At 42.6% G+C, this 15,637-nt stretch overlaps 6 non-coding genes across 6 annotated transcripts; 4 read left to right on the plus strand and 2 right to left on the minus strand.

Annotated features, from left to right (window-relative positions):
* Positions 1-8,551: 8,551 nt before the first annotated feature.
* trnat-cgu (transfer RNA threonine (anticodon CGU)) lies at positions 8,552-8,625 on the minus strand. Its single transcript has one exon. It is a non-coding gene; the product is annotated as a tRNA-Thr (tRNA).
* Positions 8,626-8,735: 110 nt separating this feature from the next.
* On the plus strand, positions 8,736-8,809 carry trnat-ugu (transfer RNA threonine (anticodon UGU)). The gene has a single exon. It is a non-coding gene; the product is annotated as a tRNA-Thr (tRNA).
* Positions 8,810-12,067: 3,258 nt separating this feature from the next.
* On the plus strand, positions 12,068-12,141 carry trnat-agu (transfer RNA threonine (anticodon AGU)). The gene has a single exon. It is a non-coding gene; the product is annotated as a tRNA-Thr (tRNA).
* Positions 12,142-13,084: 943 nt separating this feature from the next.
* On the minus strand, positions 13,085-13,158 carry trnat-cgu (transfer RNA threonine (anticodon CGU)). The gene has a single exon. It is a non-coding gene; the product is annotated as a tRNA-Thr (tRNA).
* A 110-nt stretch (positions 13,159-13,268) lies between these two features.
* On the plus strand, positions 13,269-13,342 carry trnat-ugu (transfer RNA threonine (anticodon UGU)). Its single transcript has one exon. It is a non-coding gene; the product is annotated as a tRNA-Thr (tRNA).
* Positions 13,343-15,326: 1,984 nt separating this feature from the next.
* On the plus strand, positions 15,327-15,400 carry trnat-agu (transfer RNA threonine (anticodon AGU)). The gene has a single exon. It is a non-coding gene; the product is annotated as a tRNA-Thr (tRNA).
* Positions 15,401-15,637: the final 237 nt, after the last annotated feature.

Consider the following 15,637-nt stretch of genomic DNA (forward strand, 5'->3'; position numbering starts at 1 on the left):
ACCATTTGAAACCATCTTCTTCACAGTGTTGATTGCATTCGGGAAATCTTTCAAAGTCTGTGTATGTCCTCAGCAATGTTGCCTCTAATTTTTCATGTGTCTGAGCGAACACACAAACTCCCTGAGCGATCCCTTTGACCACTGTGAGCGACATCAGACTTGTGCACTGTGGTCACACCAGCATCTAATCCATCCAAGTTACATGGTTTATTAAAATAATCAAATTATAGCATTTACATTTATGTTAGACTACTTTTAATTAACTGCTTTAACCCTCTTACAATGAAAACTTAAAAAATTCTAGTCATTGACCTGTGTAGTATGTTAACACTATTGGAAGTAAAAATAACTTGAACTCCAATTTTGAAAACACAACTTAATTCTTTTTTAAAAATTTTATAAAGCTCTGACTTGTATTATAAGTCTGTGGTCTGGGAGAGAGTCCTGTAACTCTCTGTCTGCAAAATACAGTAAATAATGACCAATGTTGGGCAATTAATTATATAGTTACTTCTTCAAAAAAGTAACTGAGTTATGCAAATAAACAAAGTTTTTTGCAGCTATTTTTTTAAACGCAGCCAAGGCGTTTTTTTAAATAAACATTTTAAACTATTTACAGAACAATCAGCTGTTCTGCATCAAATCTGATGCCACACAAATTATTTGTGCCGCTCCAAAAAATAATTTCTGTCCACTATGAGATGAAGGAGAACAACAGCCTGATCCCTGCAGGCCTGACAACAGGAGATGTATCACTGCTGTAACACCTGTAACATTCAGCAGTCGCCTCATTGTTCTGACACACACAACAAAACTATTGACTACACTACACACTAACTGTTAGGTATTTTAGTACCACGGTTAGCATTTACAGAAGATTGTTTTATACAGAAAAGAGTTGCTCAATAAGGCCCATCTACTAGTTGTTTTTCTCTTTCTCTGTGACCCAAGAATTAATGTGTAGGACTCACAAGCTGGTACCCCAAGGTCGAAAACACCACAGAGATGAGACCACTTCCTTACTCCCATCCTCCCTTTTTCTTTATCTCCTGGAAAAGGCTCGTTAAAGGCTAGGTGGTTTGTTTCAGAATTCACTAATGAAAGAACTCTGTATTTTATGTCTAGGAGTGTATTTTGCTGGGATGATCATAAATTATAGCTGAACTGATAAACTACACAAGGGATACTTTGCTCAGAAGGCAGGAAGACGTTTCCTTATTTAGTCTGTACCGGTTTGAACTGGGAAAGCTGACACACGAACCTTTTTTTTCTATATAAACTGCTGTGTATCAAATAAACCTTTGAGTCGATTGGGAAGGCAACCTAAAGCAGTCTCTGTTTTCTTGTTCTCCCAAGCTGCTCCCGAGCTCGTACTAACACGCTGAATGGCATACCTGAGTGTTACTTTAAATAATTAGGAATCTTAGAAGGAAAGGACAGAACTCTGCTTATCGCTCACGCCACGGAGGAAACCCGGGAAGGCAATTTCCTTCAATTTTGGTGTCAGAAGTGGGATCCGCTGACAGAAGGTAAATATGCGTCTTTCATATTTATATAGAGACCTATTATACCTCTCTCAGTGATCGATCCATAAAAAAACGGGATATGCTGACGAAGTTTCACTTAGTGATCCAGAGAGATACACTGACGACTTCCTCAGTCCCCGAATAAAGTAAATTAACCCTTGTGTGGTGTTGGTGGACACAGGAAGTTGCCTGTTGTCTTGAATATTTTAATTTTGTTTAAAAAAAAAAAATAATAATAATAATTAATTGTTTAATTAAACGTACGTTAAAAAGTGAGAAGTTGCTCACTCAAAAAGAGTGACACAGGAAGTTGCCTGTTGTCTTAAATACTTCTCGTTAAGTGAGAAGTTGCTCGGAAAGAGTGACACAGGAAGTTGCCTGTTGTCTTAAATACTTCTCGTTAAGTGAGAAGTTGCTCACCAAAGAGTGACACAGGAAGTTGCCTGTTGTCTTGAAACGCACGTTAAAAAGTGAGAAGTTGCTCACTCAGAGAAAGCTAGTAAATAATTAAATTTAATTTTGTTAAAAAAAAAAAAAACGAAAGAAAACTGAAAACGGGTCTCACAGACCCGATTACCATACAAGGGTTAAAAGCAGTAAATTAAAAGCAGAAAGACACAGGAAGTTGCCTGTTGTTTTACGAGAAGTTGCTCGTTAAGCGAGAAGTTGCTCGCTAAGTGAGAGTTGCTCACACAAACAAAAAATTGCTAGCAATAAATTTAAAGTGACCTCAGCTGTGCCGCAGCGAAAATACTAACATAAATCCTCCTAGCGTGTAAACCCCTCTGGAAATCACTGAACATGGGTCAGAATTATTCAAAGACCACAGACAGGTCCGATAAAAAATCTAAAGTACCTGTAAAACCAAAAAATTAATAAAATACAAAATAAAGTCTCAAATAACGGCTCAGTACAACTCCCATTTCCGGTTACGTGTAACCTACGTCCGCGAATCGGTGAAGACGTCCATGATCACGTATCCAGAACATGCGGGAGTGCTTATGTGACTGACTTTGTTTACAACTTAAGAAGTTCAATGCATTCTAATTTCTTTTCGGAGCCTTATCCCGAACGATTATCGCCAGAAAACAGGTCAGTAGAAATGTTGAATATCATTTGTGATAAGAAAAGTAGTCTGCTTAAAAAGTCCTGTAGAAAATATATGATAGAATGCCGCGACGTGATGCATCAAATGTTACCGCTATGGACAAAAGGAGGGTAAATAATGACAAAGTCGCCGATTTCTTTAAGAATCTAAAGAAATTCCTGCTAACAATGTCCAGAGACAAAATTGACTTAAATGCAGTAACTATGTGTAAACAGAAGCCTGATGAATCTATCCTAGTATTCATAAAACGCTTTATGCACTGTTGGACAAGCTAGAGGTGCAAATTTAGCTCAGTTTTCCAGCAGCCGCAGACACCCAGAGCAAAAATGAATTTGTGTATTTCATTTAACATAAAGGGTGAAATGTTTGCTGACACTGATAACAGCTTATGTTTTCTCTGCCCTATGTACCGACATGATGGAGAAGGAGCATCCTCTGTGTCAGCTGGACCCTCAGCAGAGAATGAACTCAACATCCTTTTTGTCCGGTACTCTATGTCACACACTGTGCCAAAAAAAAAAAAACGTGTACAGACGCCACTAACAGGTAATCCCATGACTGGGAGCCACACTTTTGTTTCTCTCACACTGTTCAACAACATGATAACTGCTCACACGAGTGAAGGTCAAACAGTGATTTTGTTACATAACTCAGACATAGGTTACGAAAAATGTCGTCACATAGATCTAACCTACCCTATCCACTGTACTATTTCTGCAGTTACATTGCCAGCTGAATACCAGAATATGACATTATGGTCAAAAAGTGAGAATGATATATGATTTATTGACTTTATCACGTACACCTATTAAAACACAACGAGCCAGTATATGTCAAGCAACATCCCATTTCTGCCGAAAAAGCCGCAGCTCTAGATGTCATCATAGGAGATTTATTGACTACAGGAGTAATAAAGCCCACACTCCTGTCAATCCTGTGCCAAAGCCTAACAAACCTGGCGTATGGCGTTTCATACAAGACTTAAGGCAAATTAATGCAGTCAACATTCCTCTGCCACCTCTCGTTTCAGATGTTCACAGCATATTGACATGCATTGCATACACATTTTCCCGTGGTGGATTTATGCTCCGCTCCTTTTTCTCATGAAGACACACAGCCGTTATTTGCATTCACACATAGAAATAAGCAGTACACTTGGACTCGTTTGCCCCAAGGCATGATAGACAGCTCTGCTGCTTTCTCAATGGTGCTTCACTCCTCCAGGGCTGCACCCTGATCCACATGTGGATGACCTCCTCCTCTGTGCTGAAAGTGAAAAACTATGTCAAACTGCTACACACATGCTTCTCCAGCACCTCCAAAAGACTGGCCACAAAGCATCAGCAAAGAAAATGCAGTACTGTCAGACTTGTGTTCAATATTTGGGATTCACACTGTCTCACGGAAAACGTTCCATGACTGCAGACAGGGTCAAAGCTGTGACCTCCGTCCCTCGTCCCACTACACAGAAGGAAATGTCGTCCTTCTTAGGCATGGTGAACTATTGCAGACAGTGGATACCAGACTGTTCTTTTCATGACCACATTCTGCGTGACTGTTGTAAAAAAGAGAAGCCTCCTCGAATACTGTGATCCACAGAAATGACTGCCTCTTTCAATGCATTACAGGGAGTGCTGACCTCCGCCACTCAAAGGTGCTGCCTGAATTGTTCAGGAATGCCGGCCTGCCTGAGGGCAGTAGCAGCTTGCTCTATCATGATAAGGGACTGCGAGAAGCTCACACTCTCACATGACACTATTCTACACACCAATCACCAGGTCACGACCATTCTAGCAAACATAACTACACAACATATGCAAATCTCACTATAAAAGCGAGCAGCACACCTGATTCGCCAGCACATTTATTGATCCTATGCTGTGTTCTTCTGACCGACAGGATGGCTCAGACAGGCTTGACGTTCATGACTGCATGACACGTATACAGGAATCCACAGCACCACGTCCAGATTTAGAGCAAACACCTATCCCAGACTCAGCCACGGTTTATGTGGACGGGTCCTGTTCAAGGCCGAGTGACAACTCATTTCTTTGTGGCTATTCAGTGGTGACATTGCCTGACATCATACTAGAGGCTCACTCATTACCATTTCACTCAGCACAAAAAGCAGAGCTCATGGCTTTAATACGCGCCTGTGAGCTCCATTTGGATAAGCATGTGACAATTTGCGCAGACAGCCGCTATACATTTGGCGTTGTGCATGACTTTGGCACATTGTGGAGACAGAGAGGATTTAGATCTGCTGATGGAAAATAAATTGCTAAATTGTGATTTTGTTCAAAGACTTTTGCAGGCTATACAGCTGCCATCGGCCGTTGCAGTTGTAAAAACGAAAGGACACAGTACAGCTGACACAGACGAAGCAACAGGTAATGCTTTAGCAGACGTGACAGCCAAGGCTGCAGCTGCAGCTGCATCACAGCTCCCACCTCCGCAGGAAGTATTATCTGTGCCCATACAGCTGCCACTTGTTACACTCCCAGACTATTTAGACACAAATGTTGATTTAAAATTCATACAAGAGCAAGCCTCTGCATGTGATTACACCTATTGGGAGAATAATGACTGTACCTTAGATGACAGAGATGGCTTATACAAAATCTTAAGGGTTTGATTGCCCTCCCATATTCCCTGATGCCAGTCCTTGCCCGACATTTTCACTGTGTGAGTCATGTCGGACAAAGAGGGGTAATAGGGGCAATAAAATCAAGATTTGTAATTGAGAAAACATCACATGCAGTAAAAAGCATATTAGCAACCTGTCTAACATGTGCGCGAACTAATGTAGGTAGCTCAAAAGCAAAACATCAGCATTTACCACAACCAGATTTTCCATTTCATACATTACAAATTGATTTCACACACATGCCAGCGCAAGGAAGCATCAAGTACTTACTGGTAATAGTGGATCAATTTAGTAAATGAGTAGAAGCTTATCCAACATCAAAAGAAACTGCAGAAGTAGTCTGTCAAAAGTTGAGCAATGAAATAATACCCAGATTCGGAATACCTCACCAGATTAACAGTGATAGAGGATCTTCATTCACATTAGAAGTAATTCAAAAGTGTGCTAAAACTTTAATGACCTGGGTCAAATTACTTACTCAAGTCCTGTGTGAGATTAGAATGACTCAATCTGCAGTAACCAAATTATTTCCATTTGAAATAAGACTATTTCCAACACCATGGTCAGCTTCCAGAGGGGCACCGCTAGTAGAAGGTGATGTATATTGCATTGTCCACTGATGTTCACAACCTGGTAGAAAAACTGAATAATAACTATCAGAAAGTTTGTCTCTCTCAGCCTTTCCCCTCCACAGTTCCACCAGTGGAGACAAGGAGATGCATGTTGGAGAAGTCACTAAACCCAAGGACACTCTGGGAGGCCGCGCGTGTTCCAGCCCCCAGGCTTTACTGGCAGTGACGAAGAACCAGCATCCTCACAGACGGACAACCTCAGTGGATTCATGCCAGCAGGGTTAAGACCAGCCCAATCGGACCATCTCAGGCGTCGGATCAAGCAGACGACATCTCCGGCGAGCCAGCGCCCGGAACTAGAGCAAATAAACACACACGGGTAGATGACATCTCAGGCGAGCCAGCGCCCGGATCCAAAAGTTACATACACACACGCAATCACTGATTAACACACAACGTCTGAAAGAACAACGACAAGGTACTCAAACATCCAGCAGGAACAGAAAGCCAAAAGTACCACATGATGTCTAACCTGATAAAGCCAGACTCATTCCATCCTGATAATGGAGAAAATGAAATGCCCATTGTCATCATACGACGCTTATTCTGTGTCTCTCGAACCTGGGACCAGGCCAGGAGACAACTGAAGAACTGTTTTTCTTATATACTTTCTTATATATTTAGGTTATTTATCATATCTATCGCATTAACCTTAGGATTTCTCTTTACTATTTCATATTGTAAAGTGCAACCCTGTTCACATTTCTGCAAGCCACATTTTCAATGATAACCCATATAGCTACCAGTACAGCCACTTCAATGTATTTGCAATTAGCACAAATTGATCCTGAGGATGTGCCAGATGTTACCAATGATGTTCCTGATGTGTATATTGAACATTAGGTTGTGAACTATTACATTTTATGATTTGCTTTTTATATTATGTTATTACATTTGTGATTTTTCCTTTCTATTTGAGTTATTATTTTTAAAAAATAATAAAAGAGGGGAACTGTTAGGTATTTTAGTACCACGGTTAGCATTTACAGAAGATTGTTTTATACAGAAAAGAGTTGCTCAATAAGGCCCATCTACTAGTTGTTTTTCTCTTTCTCTGTGACCCAAGAATTAATGTGTAGGACTCACAAGCTGGTACCCCAAGGTCGAAAACACCACAGAGATGAGACCACTTCCTTACTCCCATCCTCCCTTTTTCTTTATCTCCTGGAAAAGGCTCGTTAAAGGCTAGGTGGTTTGTTTCAGAATTCACTAATGAAAGAACTCTGTATTTTATGTCTAGGAGTGTATTTTGCTGGGATGATCATAAATTATAGCTGAACTGATAAACTACACAAGGGATACTTTGCTCAGAAGGCAGGAAGACGTTTCCTTATTTAGTCTGTACCGGTTTGAACTGGGAAAGCTGACACACGAACCTTTTTTTCTCTATATAAACTGCTGTGTATCAAATAAACCTTTGAGTCGATTGGGAAGGCAACCTAAAGCAGTCTCTGTTTTCTTGTTCTCCCAAGCTGCTCCCGAGCTCGTACTAACACGCTGAATGGCATACCTGAGTGTTACTTTAAATAATTAGGAATCTTAGAAGGAAAGGACAGAACTCTGCTTATCGCTCACGCCACGGAGGAAACCCGGGAAGGCAATTTCCTTCACTAACTACACAAGATTTTGGCTAAACATCGCAAATCTCTCACATCTCAAAACACCGCCGTCACTCCTAAAACTTCCCCCTCCCTTAACAACTAGATGCCACGTTGCCATATCATTTTTTGATTGGTCGAATGGTACTTTTTTGGACGAATAGGAAAGGGAGAGGGGGGTGGAGTTTGTCTTTGCTCACAGGCTTTCAAGCCTTTTTTCTTATGAAACGCCGTTTTTACCGTTTCTTCCCGCAGTAAATAACGATAGTATTCAGGAAGAAAAACAAACATTGCAGATATTTTTATCATAACTCTGGTTTTACGTGGCCAATCAACACAATTTAAAAACTGGTATAAAGTCAACACTTTTACACTTTTTCCGTCAATTGTTCCGTCTGTCCTGCTCACATCTCCAATGGTTGTACACGTTGTCATTAACGTGGCTTCACTCCACATCAGCCACGCCGCTTTGCTAGCTAAAACACCGGTGTCGGCACATAAAGACACTGTCATAGCCTGTCAATGACGTCGATTAGATGTGTAATGTGAATCGCATTATTGGCTGGACTATGGGATAAGGTGGCATCGTTCTAATCCCATACGGGAGCAGCTAGTCACTCACTGACTAACACTGCAAAACAGAAGTTTTAAATTCAATTCAGGTTAGATTTTTTTTGTGCGCAACGCAGATTTTCTGTGCGCAGAGACCGTGCCAGCAGTGCGCAATTGTGCACGTGCGCAGCTTAGAGGGAACATTGGTCATCAGTTATCCACCTCACGGTACTCTTGAGAGCTTTAAAAACTTCTTTTCACATCGTGATCCAAGAAGCTTCTTCAGTTCTAGAACAAATGCTGGAGGGTCCCAGGCATTAAACCGCTAGTGGAGCTTCTGAGGGTTGTTCACCCAATATTGATGTCTTGGGCGTGTCTAAATCTTCATTGTGTCCTCTTCTTGGAAACAAAGGAGAGAAAGCATAACTCCCAATGCTTCCCGCCATCAGCACTCGTTAATGAAATGTAATGGCATTGGTAGGGAGGTAAGGGACTGCTGGGATTTGAACCCAGGATCTCCTGTTTACGAGACAGGCGCTTTGGCCAGCTAAGCCACAGCGCCTTGAGCTGCGTGCCTCTGGCTACTGTCCAACAGCTGGTGGGGAAAAATGTGACGAACCGATTCAAACCTGTGTCTGCAGAGGTTACTTGGTTTTTCCCTTCCCTGAAGGAGGCACTGTAGCTTAGCCTGTCAAAGCACCTGTCTTGTAAACAGGAGATCCTGGGTTCAAATCCCAGCAGTGCCTGTTGAGCTATTTCAAAATAAGAAGTTCTGTGTAGGCAACTTTTCCTCAATGTCAAAATAAAAGAAAGTAAGGTGTTGAATCTCAAGTTTGGAGGCACTAAAGATTTAGCAAAGGGCACCACATGCAGATGAAAAACAATCAAAACTGAAAGTGTACTCAAACATGAAACTGCGCAACTGTAACAACAGACATAAATGGACCAGTATAGAAACTGGGTGAGGCAGGGTCATATTGAGCTTTCGTCCCAAAAGTACTGTCAACATTCTGCAAATCATTCGAGTTAGTGATAAGAGAAGGTAAGACTGTTAGGTGTTGTGTTAAAATAAATGCCCAAGTGTTCTCTATTACAGTTTTTTCTGATTGCTTAAGCACATTTTTTGTAACTATTGGCTAATTTTGCAAAACTCTGCACACAAATAAGAAAACCTGTCACCCAATAATCAAAACATTGTAGTTCTCTTGCAAAAGCAAACACAGCTAGATTAACTCTTCACACCTTCGTAAAAATGGTGTTTCCGTATCAAACAGTACACACAAGCCATCATCTACTAAGCACACAATGCGCCAACTGCACACTTATGGTATGAATACAAAACAAATCTGGCTTTTGCTTTCTCTGTGCACAAGGTAGGCTATGTCAGTTTGAGCTCATACTTCTGTCATAGATCCATAAGCATAGAGGGATCCAAACTTCAAGTACTGGTGTTTATTCACACACATCAAAACAAACACAAGTGTTTATTTCCAAGTATAGGATTATTTGCAATCGCCATAATGACTATATGGGTTACTTGGTCTGCAGTGAACATGCTTCCTCTGCCCCCAGCATCTGGTCATCTAGCAATTCTGTAAAGTAACAATTTCAGTATTCTTACATCAATGGTATTGGTGTGTTTCTCATTGGCATATGGCAGTGCTACAAATCTTAGTGCAAAGTGACTGTACTAACCGATTCTCATTTCAAGATGTCCTTATGGTACTTGCTACAGTGGGTCCACTGTAGGCTGGACCAATTGGCCAGCTACCCTCAGGGTCATTCCACGGTTGATTACATGGTCCACTATTGTAGCTCTGATGTGATCAGCAATTCTATTTCTTACTCTTCCTACCCTTCCTCTCCCCCCTCCTCATCTTCCTCTCCCCCCTCCTCGTCTTCCTCTTGCTCCTCCTTGTCCTTGTCGTCCTCTTCATCCTACTTCTCCACCTCCACGTCCTCTTCCTCGGCCTCCTCTACTTCTCACTCTTTCTGCTTCCTCCATTGTACTCCGCAAACACAGCTTACCTGTATTATAGTGCTTAGGCTGATTGCAAAGTGAACTAATTATCTAAAAAAGTTTTCACATATGAAAGTGTGCCAGACAGTTGGCAAATTGGTGTTAATGATAGCCATACATGTGTATACTTTTGCTAGGAGTGTGTTGGAAATTTGGTAATTGAGTGTTGTGCAGTGAATTGTGCCTACAGTTTTGCAAAGTGTCTGTTACAAAATTGCAAACTGAGTGCAAAGCAGTTTTTGTGCTTTTAGTTTTGCAAACTCAGTGAGTGGTTTTGCTATAAGTCTGGATAGTTTTAGAGATTGTGCTACAGGAATCACAGTTAGGGTTTAAGCATTCAGAAAAAACTGTAAAAACAGCATAAGGAGGTGTTCTACTGTTCTTGTTTCCTCTTATGTTATGGAAAAGTGTATAGGCAGCAGGAATTTGAGTCAGGTCTCGGTTTTTCTTGATGATGTCACTCCTTTCTCAGCTACACTTGAGAACCATGAGGAACGATCGCTGAAGGTCCTCCATAGGATGAAAGAATTTACTTTAAAGCTGTCGCCAGAGAAATGTCAGTTCTTCAGGACATCTGTCCAATATCTCGGCTATGTTGTATCATCAGAAGGGGTCAAAACAGATCCAGCTGCCCTCACTACTTGGCCAAGACCAGCTAACATCAAGTAGCTTAAGTCTTTCCTTGGGTTCACTGGATATTACAGGAGGTTTATAAAAGACTATTCCAAGCTTGCAATACCCCTTAATCACTTAAGTGCTGGTTGCCTCCCACTGAAGAGAATATCCAGTCTGTCTGGCAGAAACCACAAGGTTTCTACCAGTGCGGATCTCAAAAAACCTTTTCACGAAAAATGGACCCCAACCGCTGAAGATACTTTGAAGACATTGACTCTCAAGCTCACAACAGCTCCTGTTCTTGGGTTTGCAGATCCAAAGAGACATTATATTGTGCACACCGATGCAAGCGCCCATGTTCTCGGTGCAGCCTTATATCAAGAACAGGAGAACAAGTTAAGAGTCACTGCCTGTGCCAGTAGGGGTCTCTCCAAGTCCGAGCAAAGGTACCCTGCACACAAGCTTGACTTCCTGTCTGTGAAGTGGGCTGTCACCCAGAACGTTTTCCGCTATCTCTATGGAGCAAAATTTACAGTGATGACAGACAATAATCCACTCACATATGTTTTAACATCTGCAAAGTTGGATGCAGTAGGGCATTGCTGGTTGGCCGTACTTTCCAGTTTTGATTTTGACATTGAGTATAGCGCTGGGAAGAACAACCAAGATGCAGATGGGCTGTTGAGACGTCCGTATCGGCATGCCTGTGATATATCTGATCAGAGTTCTAATGATGAGGAAAATGCCATTGAAGGCTTTACTGCACAGCTCTTGCGCCGCAACAAAGAGCCTGATTTTCCAACCGAGGCAGTAAAGGCAGTATGCAAGAGACATGAGTATTCCTCAACTCTTGAGGAGGAGGCAGCAGTATCATCGTCTGCACGAGTACAATGTTTGGCTATTGGAGCCTCTGCAATACCAGCAGATTTCTGTCAAACTGATGTAGCTGGGCCATGCCCCCTGAAGCAGATGTCTCTTTCCGATTGGCTACGTGAACAGAAATTAGATCTGGAGAGCTGAGAGAGTCTTGCAGAAAGCTACCAGTTAGCCATTGAGCACAGTCAAAAGAGTGCTTTGCGAAACAAACAAAGGTTTGACAGTCAAGTGCGGGAATCCACCCTTGCCAAGGGAAATAGAGTTGTTTTGAGGACTTGTTCAGACTCACCCTGTTGAATCAGTCTCAAAAGATTCTCCTTCACCTTATGATGTTTCCACTGAGGTCATTGAAGAAGTGAAGAACAGGAAGTTACTTGTTGGACTATTTGACCATATCCTACATTTATAGTGCACAAAGGTTAAAAAGATTGAACTCGTCTCCTTCTGCAGTACCAGGTAATACCAGGTATCACCGGTTTGCCTCACCGCAGGAGGCACTGTGGCTTAGCTGGTCAAAGCGCCTGTCTAGTAAGCAGGAGACCCTGGGTTCAAATCCCAGCAGTACCTTGCTATTACCATTTGAAACCATCTTCTTCACAGTGTTGATTGCATTGTTAATCTTGGAGTTGGGAAATCTTTCAAAGTCTGTGTATGTCCTCAGTTATCCACCTCACGGTACTCTTGAGAGCTTTAAAAACTTCTTTTCACATCCTGATCCAAGAAGCTTCTTCAGTTCTAGAACAAATGCTGGAGGTGTCCCAGGCATTAAACCGCTAGTGGAGCTTCTGAGGGTTGTTCACCCAATATTGATGTCTTGGGCGTGTCTAAATCTTCATTGTGTCAAAGGAGCTTGCAAAGAAAAGCGTCTAGACTTCTTTAAGTTGCTTGAAGACGTTTCACCTCTCATCCGAGAAGCTTCTTAAGTTCTAAGGTCAAATGGTGGAGAGTCCCAGATATAAACCTAGTGGGAGTGACCCCCCACAGAGGGACAAAAGGACCCCCTGATGATCCTCTAATCGCCTGAGCCAAGGTGTGAAACTGGGTGTGGGTCCCCATCAGCCAGAGTTTCGGTTGTGTTCATTGTGAAACCTGGCCCCACCTTATCATGCGAATTCCTGAGGTCAGATGGCCCAGGATGTGAGTGGGTGTTAAGGCGTCTGGGAAGGGATCTCAAAACTGGATTATAGATGGCAGAGAGTTGGTGTCGTAAACCCCCGCCTCTGTTCAAAGATGGTCGCTCACAGTGGACATAGATGGCTTCTTTCACTCCTCTTTCAAACCATCTGTCCTCTCTGTCCAAAATGGCAACGTTGGCATCCTCGAAAGAGTGTCCTTTATCCTTAAGATGCAGATGGACAGCTGAGTCTTGTCTTGTGGAGGTGGCTCTTCTGTGTTGTGCCATGCCATCATTGTGTCCTCTTCTTGGAAACGAAGGAGAGAAAGCATAACTCCCAATGCTTCCCGCCATCAGCACCCGTTAATGAAATGTAATGGCATTGGTAGGGAGGTAAGGCACTGCCGGGATTTGAACCCAGGATCTCCTGTTTACGAGACAGGCGCTTTGGCCAGCTAAGCCACAGCGCCTTGAGCTGTGTTCCTCTGGCTACTGCCCAACAGCTGGTGGGGAAAAATGTGACGAACTGATTCAAACCTGTGTCTGCAGAGGTTACTTGGTTTTTCCCTTCCCTGAAGGAGGCACTGTAGCTTAGCCGGTCAAAGCACCTGTCTTGTAAACAGGAGATCCTGGGTTCAAATCCCAGCAGTGCCTGTTGAGCTGTTTCAAAATAAGAGGCAACTTTTCCTCAATGTCAAAATAAAAGAAAGTAAGGTGTTGAATCTCAAGTTTGGAGGCACTAAAGATTTAGCAAAGGACACCCCAGCAGCTGTGCACCACATGCAGATGAAAAACAATCAAAACTGAAAGTGTACTCAAACATGAAACTGCGCAACTGTAACAACAGACATAAATGGACCAGTATAGAAACTGGGTGAGGCAGGGTTATATTGAGCTTTCGTCCCAAAAGTAATGTCAACATTCTGCAAATCATTCGAGTTACTGATAAGAGAAGGTAAGACTGTTAGGTGTTGTGTTAAAATAAATGCCCAAGTGTTCTCTATTAAAAACAGCATAAGGAGGTGTTCTAGTCTTCTTGTTTCCTCTTATGTTATGGAAAAGTGTATAGGCAGCAGGAATTTGAGTCAGGTCTCGGTTTTTCTTGATGATGTCACTCCTTTCTCAGCTACACTTGAGAACCATGAGGAACGATCGCTGAAGGTCCTCCATAGGATGAAAGAATTTACTTTAAAGCTGTCGCCAGAGAAATGTCAGTTCTTCAGGACATCTGTCCAATATCTCGGCTATGTTGTATCATCAGAAGGGGTCAAAACAGATCCAGCTGCCCTCACTACTTGGCCAAGACCAGCTAACATCAAGTAGCTTAAGTCTTTCCTTGGGTTCACTGGATATTACAGGAGGTTTATAAAAGACTATTCCAAGCTTGCAATACCCCTTAATCACTTAAGTGCTGGTTGCCTCCCACTGAAGAGAATATCCAGTCTGTCTGGCAGAAACCACAAGGTTTCTACCAGTGCGGATCTCAAAAAACCTTTTCACGAAAAATGGACCCCAACCGCTGAAGATACTTTGAAGACATTGACTCTCAAGCTCACAACAGCTCCTGTTCTTGGGTTTGCAGATCCAAAGAGACATTATATTGTGCACACCGATGCAAGCGCCCATGTTCTCGGTGCAGCCTTATATCAAGAACAGGAGAACAAGTTAAGAGTCACTGCCTGTGCCAGTAGGGGTCTCTCCAAGTCCGAGCAAAGGTACCCTGCACACAAGCTTGACTTCCTGTCTGTGAAGTGGGCTGTCACCCAGAACGTTTTCCGCTATCTCTATGGAGCAAAATTTACAGTGATGACAGACAATAATCCACTCACATATGTTTTAACATCTGCAAACTTGGATGCAGTAGGGCATTGCTGGTTGGCCGTACTTTCCAGTTTTGATTTTGACATTGAGTATAGCGCTGGGAAGAACAACCAAGATGCAGATGGGCTGTTGAGACGTCCGTATCGGCATGCCTGTGATATATCTGATCAGAGTTCTAATGATGAGGAAAATGCCATTGAAGGCTTTACTGCACAGCTCTTGCGCCGCAACAAAGAGCCTGATTTTCCAACCGAGGCAGTAAAGGCAGTATGCAAGAGACATGAGTATTCCTCAACTCTTGAGGAGGAGGCAGCAGTATCATCGTCTGCACGAGTACAATGTTTGGCTATTGGAGCCTCTGCAATACCAGCAGATTTCTGTCAAACTGATGTAGCTGGGCCATGCCCCCTGAAGCAGATGTCTCTTTCCGATTGGCTACGTGAACAGAAATTAGATCTGGAGAGCTGAGAGAGTCTTGCAGAAAGCTACCAGTTAGCCATTGAGCACAGTCAAAAGAGTGCTTTGCGAAACAAACAAAGGTTTGACAGTCAAGTGCGGGAATCCACCCTTGCCAAGGGAAATAGAGTTGTTTTGAGGACTTGTTCAGACTCACCCTGTTGAATCAGTCTCAAAAGATTCTCCTTCACCTTATGATGTTTCCACTGAGGTCATTGAAGAAGTGAAGAACAGGAAGTTACTTGTTGGACTATTTGACCATATCCTACATTTATAGTGCACAAAGGTTAAAAAGATTGAGCTCGTCTCCTTCTGCAGTACCAGGTAATACCAGGTATCACCGGTTTGCCTCACCGCAGGAGGCACTGTGGCTTAGCTGGTCAAAGCGCCTGTCTAGTAAGCAGGAGACCCTGGGTTCAAATCCCAGCAGTGCCTTGCTATTACCATTTGAAACCATCTTCTTCACAGTGTTGATTGCATTGTTAATCTTGGAGTTGGGAAATCTTTCAAAGTCTGTGTATGTACTCAGTTATCCACCTCACGGTACTCTTGAGAGCTTTAAAAACTTCTTTTCACATCCTGATCCAAGAAGCTTCTTCAGTTCTAGAACAAATGCTGGAGGTGTCCCAGGCATTAAACCGCTAGTGGAGCTTCTGAGGGTTGTTCACCCAA

Source organism: Copadichromis virginalis, linkage group LG3, assembly GCF_057382275.1.
Source record: "Copadichromis virginalis isolate Kocher_CV1m ecotype Utaka linkage group LG3, C_Virginalis_male_GT1.1, whole genome shotgun sequence".
Classification (NCBI taxonomy): domain Eukaryota; kingdom Metazoa; phylum Chordata; class Actinopteri; order Cichliformes; family Cichlidae; genus Copadichromis; species Copadichromis virginalis.